Source organism: Phyllobates terribilis, unplaced genomic scaffold (assembly GCF_046119375.1).
Source record: "Phyllobates terribilis strain yellow unplaced genomic scaffold, ASM4611937v1 Scaffold_168__1_contigs__length_4147262, whole genome shotgun sequence".
NCBI lineage: Eukaryota > Metazoa > Chordata > Amphibia > Anura > Dendrobatidae > Phyllobates > Phyllobates terribilis.
Genome location: NW_027362928.1, coordinates 2,837,190 through 2,845,113, shown reverse-complemented (window position 1 = coordinate 2,845,113; position 7,924 = coordinate 2,837,190).

Sequence of the window (7,924 nt, the reverse complement as noted above, 5' to 3'; positions counted from 1 at the left end):
TTCAGAACACCACCGTCGCGGACTCTACTAACTCCACAGTGATCGTGACGAGGTCTCGCTCAACCGCCACAGGTTTAACCCTGCGTTCACTTTTGAAACGTGGAGGTTTCAGTCACTCTGTGTTATTATAAGAAGTATACATAGAACAATACAGATTGTATTTTGTAAGACGACAAGAAATATCATCCATGGGATCAGGTGCCGTGTACCTTGGTGTTTACACAGTTATAATAACCTATCAATTGTCTTCAGTCCACAAATGACCGTCAACCGCACCTAACTGGACTCCCTTATACACTCAGGATTTTATATCTAATCCTCATACATTCACTCTAGAGATCATTCAAGGAGCCTCATGTGTCTACAGAAAACATACATTTTATGTCTTTGATTTTACGATATTAAAAGACAAATGACAATGACACGATTGACAAAAGACAAAATTCAACAAAATACCGGCATATACATAAATATATAACAACAAAATACCGGCATATACATAAATATATAACAACAAAATACCGGCATATACATATATACATAAATATATAACAACAAAATACCGGCGTATACATATATACATAAATATATAACAACAAAATACCGGCGTATACATATATACATAAATATATAACAACAAAATACCAGCGTATACATATATACATAAATATATAACAACAAAATACCGGCGTATACATATATACATAAATATATAACAACAAAATACCGGCATATACATATGTACATAAATATATAACAACAAAATACCGGCATATACATATATACATAAATATATAACAACAAAATACCGGCGTATGCATATATACATAAATATATAACAACAAAATACCGGCGTATGCATATATACATAAATATATAACAACAAAATACCGGCGTATACATATATACATAAATATATAACAACAAAATACCGGCGTATACATAAATACATAAATATATAACAACAAAATACCGGCGTATACATATATACATAAATATATAACAACAAAATACCGGCGTATACATATATACATAAATATATAACAACAAAATACCGGCGTATACATATATACATAAATATATAACAACAAAATACCGGCGTATACATATATACATAAATATATAACAACAAAATACCAGCGTATACATATATACATAAATATATAACAACAAAATACCGGCGTATACATAAATACATAAATATATAACAACAAAATACCGGCATATATATATGTTTTTCTGGGCCCCGGGCGAAAGAGTCTCAGTGGCCCCTTTAACACATACCACGATTCATGATGCAGAGATACAGCAGAGAAATATATATATATAGTACAATGCAAAGATTTCACTTCTTACATTACATGAGCGATATCTATTGTAAATTCCACAATAGCTCAGAAACCGGCGAATCGCTCCACACAGAATACTGGCCCCCATATAAGGCCCCATACGGAATACTGGCCCCCATATAACGCTCCATACAGAATACTGGCCCCCATATAAGGCCCCATACGGAATACTGGCCCCCATATAAGGCCCCATACGGAATACTGGCCCCCATATAACGCTCCATACAGAATACTGGCCCCCATATAAGGCCCCATACGGAATACTGGCCCCCATATAACGCTCCACACAGAATACTGGCCCCCATATAAGGCCCCATACGGAATACTGGCCCCCATATAACGCTCCATACAGAATACTGGCCCCCATATAAGGCCCCATACGGAATACTGGCCCCCATATAAGGCCCCATACGGAATACTGGCCCCCATATAAGGCTCCATACGGAATACTGGCCCCCATATAAGGCTCCATACGGAATACTGGCCCCCATATAAGGCTCCATACGGAATACTGGCCCCCATATAACGCTTCATACGGAATACTGGCCCCCATATAAGGCTCCATATGGAATACTGGCCCCCATATAAGGCTCCATACGGAATACTGGCCCCCATATAAGGCCCCATATGGAATACTGGCCCCCATATAACGCTCCATACGGAATACTGGCCCCCATATAACGCTCCATACAGAATACTGGCCGCCATAAAATGCCCCATACAGGATACTGGCCCCCATATAACGCTCCATACAGAATACTGGCGCCCATATAACGCTCCATACGGGATACTGGCCCCCATATAAGGCTCCATACGGAATACTGACCCCCATATAAGGCTCCATACGGAATACTGGCCCCCATATAAGGCTCCATACAGAATACTGGCCCCCATATAAGGCTCCATACGGAATACTGGCCCCCATATAAGGCTCCATACGGAATACTGGCCCCCATATAAGGCTCCATACGGAATACTGGCCCCCATATAAGGCTCCATACGGAATACTGGCCCCCATATAAGGCTCCATACGGAATACTGGCCCCCATATAAGGCTCCATACGGAATACTGGCCCCCATATAAGGCTCCATACAGAATACTGGCCCCCATATAACGCTCCATACGGAATACTGGCCCCCATATAACGCTCCATACGGAATACTGGCCCCCATATAACGCTTCATACGGAATACTGGCCCCCATATAACGCTCCATACAGGATACTGGTCCCCTTATAACGCTCCATACAGGATACTGGTCCCCTTATAAAGCTCCATACAGGATACGGGCCCCCATATAACGCTCCATACAGGATACTGGCCCCCATAAAACGCTCCATACAGGATACTGGTCCCCTTATAACGCTCCATACAAGATACTGACCCCCAAATAATGCTCCATGCAGGCTGTCCCCCCCCTTATAATGCTCCATGCAGGCAGTTCCCCCCACATAATGCACTATGCAGGCTGTCCCCCCCCCCTTATAATGCCCCATGCAGGCTGTTCCCCCCCCCTTATAATGCCCCATGCAGGCTGTCACCCCTCCTCTTTATAATGCCCCATGCAGGATGTACCCCCCTCTTTATAAGGCCCCATGCAGGATGTCACCCCCCCTCTGTATAAGGCCCCATGCAGGATGTCACCCCCTCTCTTTATAATGCCCCATGCAGGATGTCACCCCCCCCCTCTGTATAATGCCCCATGCAGGCTGTCCCCCCCTCTCTTTATAATGCCCCATGCAGGATGTCACCCCCCTCTTTATAATGCCCCATGCAGGATGTCACCCCCTCTTTATAATGCCCCATGCAGGATGTCACCCCCCCCTCTGTATAATGCCCCATGCAGGATGTCACCCCCCCCTCTGTATAATGCCCCATGCAGGATGTCACCCCCCCTCTGTATAATGCCCCATACAAGATGTCACCCCCCTCTCTTTATAATGTTCCATGCCGGATGTCACCCCCCTCTCTTTATAATGCCCCATGCAGGATGTCACCCCCCTCTTTATAATGTCCCATGCAGGATGTCACTCCCCTCTTTATAATGCCCCATGCAGGATGTCACCCCCCCTCTGTATAATGCCCCATGCAGGATGTCACCCCCCCTCTGTATAATGCCCCATGCAGGATGTCACCCCCCCTCTGTATAATGCCCCATGCAAGATGTCACCCCCCACTCTTTATAATGCCCCATGCAGGATGTCACCCCCCCCCTCTCTTTATAATGCCCCATGCAGGATGTCACCCCCCCCCCATATAATGTCCCATGCCTCAGCTCCGGACTCCAGCGTCGCCGACTCGCCGGTATATTCCCGCTCTGCGCGGCCTGTGACGGCTCAGGGGAGGGCACGGTGTAAAGACGTCACCGCACCCTCTGACCTGAGACGTCACAGAGAGCATAGAGCAGGAAGACAGCAGATCTGCGGAGGCACGGGGAGAGGTAAGTATCCGGCTGCCGGGGCGCTGAGCAAGCGGCGGAGAAGGGCGGGCGCTGGCACAGCTCTCCTCCGCCCATAGCCCGGCGGGGTGCGCGACCGCCAGTGGGCCCCTCTACCTGCTCAGGGCCCCGGCATTTGCCCGGGTGCGTCGGGTGCTGACGCCGCCCTGATGGTGACTGTGGAGCTATTTTTTTTTTTTTATATGTAAGGAGGTTTGCTATTTACCTGGAGGATGGGCACCCACCCATTTACAAGTTGGTTGTTTGCTTGTGCTGCTCTTTTTCTTTTCTTTTTTTCTATATTATATATATATATATATATATATGTATATGTGTGTATATATATATATATGTGTATATGTATATATATATATATATGTATATATGTGTATATATATATATATATATATATATATATATATATATATATATATATATATATATATATATATACATACATACATACACACACACAACCATCAGTATTATTGCAAGTTAGCCCAGCGGATTATTAACAATGCCCCCTGGTCCTAGACCCTCACCATGTAGATCGTTTAATGGGCACACAGAGTTATTTATTCCTGTAGTCTTCTCACATAGACTATGGACTATTTGCAACTTCCAGGGGGTCAAACAAACCCCAATTGCAGCAATTTACAGGGGTCACAGAAACCCCAATTGCAGCAACTTACAGGGGTCACAGAAACCCCAATTGCAGCAACTTACATGGGTCACACAAACCCCAATTGCAGCAACTTCCAGGGGTCAAACTTCCAGGGGTCACACAAACCCCAATTGCAGCAACTTACAGGGGTCACACAACCCCAATAGCAACAATTACAGGGGTCAAACAAACCCCAATTGCAGCAATTTCCAGGGGTCACACGAACCCCAATTGCAGCAACTTATAAATACCATTAATACTGGACTAATAATATTACCTAATTAATAATAATAATACCATTTTTCTTACCCAAATTCAGATGTGGTCGACTCTCAATTCTCCTTGGCCTCTTTTGACGCCAATTCAGGCGGAGGACTTGTTCCACAGAGGGTATTTCCATCCCTCCTCGTGCGCGGTATCAGCACTTACCTCATGTTGGAGGAGATGATGAATTCCGGCTCGAAGGACCAAGATGACAGGAGAATTTCACCTTTTACCAAGAGGATAAGACGACACCTGAATTCTGAAGTAAAACTCTGTTTACCTGTTAACAAGGAGACAAACAAGCTGAGCGGCTGTCTGACCCTAATACATTGTGATCAAGGTTATACAGACAATGCAGAATCAGATAATAGTCAGTTACAATTAATTCTTGCTGCTGACTATAGAGAACATAACTAAGGATTCAAATCTCCACTAATGGACACAGTGAATATATATATACAACATGGATGACATGATATACTCATTACAGAAATTATTATAACTCTCCCTTACAGATCCAGGTCCAAGTCACAAGAAGTTGGACACTTGGTTACAGGGGTTGTTGGTTATGGATGACCCCTAATAGGATAAATCCCCCCTCCCCTCTACCCATCTCCCCACAGCACCCATGAAATTCATAGGTCTATCCATGTTCACCCTGAGGAGAGGGGCTGTATGTAGAGGGTCTCTCTATCCTCTGCTGCGGACCCCCATCTATTATCTTCATACACCCTGGGGGCGTCTAAAGCGGACAACCCCTCCCCCTGCTAGAACCTCCATATTACACCCAGGTGGGTACATTACGTGGGGGGCCGCGCTCCAGGTCCTCGGTCCATCAGTAATGGCGCTGATCGTGGCAGCGCGGCCTTCTCTCACGGAATCTTCTTTATGACATGTGTTTATGACCTCATAACAGTTGTCATGGTGACTACAGGGGCTATTACTGATGCAGGGCCCCAGTATTAACCCTTTCACCACAGGCCATTCTCTTCACTGTAGCGGCCATTAATCTGCACTTGTTACCAGGCAGGCGCCTTATCATTATGGCGTCCCTTACACGGCCTGAGAATACAGGTTACAGGCTCCATGTAGAGGTGTTTAGGTGACCTGTAACGCTGAGGTCCATAGACCGGGCTTATAACCAGCACCAGGGTCGCCGGCCCACCACAAACTCCAGCACAGAACAATACGGCACTTTATCGCCCGCTCTGGAGAAACAATTACATTTTCTGAAGCTGAAGAAACTTCTGCAGATTATTGTGAGTAATTCTCATCATGTTACAGATGACAGTGACTGCAGCTGACGTTACACATCAGGATTATGGGCTGTGGACATTTATCACTTATAATCACAAGCATTTATTATGGTTTTCCAATGTGTCCGTAATAAATATCGTCTGGCCGTGATTTTTTTCATAAATCGTCTAGAAATAGTAAAAGTGCAGTTTGTCATTTGCAAACAGGTAGTAAACTATTTTTTTAATTCAATTTCATTTTATTGCATAAAGTGTTTTAGGCTGCGTGCCCACGATGCGGATTTAATGCATTTCCACCACGAAAGTGCATTAAAAACGCTTGGTAATCTGCATGTGCTGTGCACATGCTGCAGAAATTTCCGCTGCGTATTATCATTGCGGAAAAATCGACAGCACGTCCATTTCTTGTGCGTAATTGCCGCCATTGACTTGCATTGAACTGCATAACATCCGCATGTATGCATGCGAATGTTATGCGGTTCAATGCGTGGATGGTACCCGGGTCTGGAGCAGAGGAGACTCTCATCCGACCCGGGTACCATTAGTAAAAAAAAAAAGAATTAAAACGTAAAAAAAAAAAAAAACATTATACTTACCTCTTCCGCGGTGTCCTCTGTAATTGGCGTCCTGCCGTGTTCTAAAAGGACCTGCGCTGACGTCATTTAGTCATGTGATGGTCACACGACCGCTGATGTCGGCGGTTGCATGACCCGTTTTTTACATGCGGAAATGCATGCAAAAATGCTTAAAAAACGCTTCTCCCTGGCAGAAAAAAACGCATGTAAAATCTGCATGTGTTTTTTTTTCTGCCAGGGAGAGGCAGAAACGCTCAGGAAAAATCTGCATCTATTCTGCATCGTGGGCACATAGCCTAAATCTGATTTTGATGTTACATACATCTACTGGAGTACGGAGGAGTTTCTGTACAATCAGTACCCATTGATAGGCAGAAGTGCTCACGGCAGCCTGCGTTGTAGGACGCAGATCACTCAGGATCCGGTTTATGGTGAATATATAATTATTTTACATTTTTGGGCCCTATTTTTTGTGGGCGACAGTGTCAATATAACTGTAAAAGGAATCCTCAGGGGGGCATTATTAGCAGTTCAGTGGACACCTAAAGGGCATTATTACACTATAGGGACACTCAGGGTATGATAACTTTCCAATGAATCCACAGGTAGCATTCATGTTTCTAGAAGGCAATTTTACCAACTATAGGGCACAACGGGGACATGAATACTATGTGACTCACGGAGAGGAGCACGTACAGTAATAGGGAAAAATAACTGGTATCTACCACTACATGGCCGCTATAGAAGAGACCTCGGTGCAGATACCTGCGAGCTAGTGAAGGCAACAGTGAAATGGACGTACAGACCCCCAAATTCGGCATATACTGCTGTGAGGGAGGCTCCAGATGAGAAATATTAAAACAGGCTGCAAATATTGTTCCTTTGTCAGTGGCCTTTAAAAGGGTTTTTCCTCATCTTCATAGATGGGCACTGTCAGATAGTGTTGGTAAAAACAAGCACTTTTGCATTTCATTGCTTATTAAACTTTTCAGTTGTTCTTGAGTTAACGCTTTTCTTTTGTTTACAGCTTGTTGCCTTGGAGACCGACCACCGCTGTGGTCTACCTTGTGCTGAAACTGGTTAGGAAGTTGTGGTGCGCTTCAGCGTTTCGGGACAGGTTCAATACAGCGCTTACAAGCTCAATGGAAAAGAGCATGTAAGCACTGCTTATGTTCTGCTGTCCAGCAGCAGTGGTCGGTCTCCAAAGCAATGAGCTGTAACTAAAAGAATAAAGTGTTAATATTTCAAGAACGACTGACAATTTTAATAAGCAGTAAATTGCAAAAATCACTTGTATTTACAAGAACTATCCAACAATACCCATTTGGGAATAACCCTTTTAAGGCCACGACCCCACTATCAGTATTCAGTCAGTATTT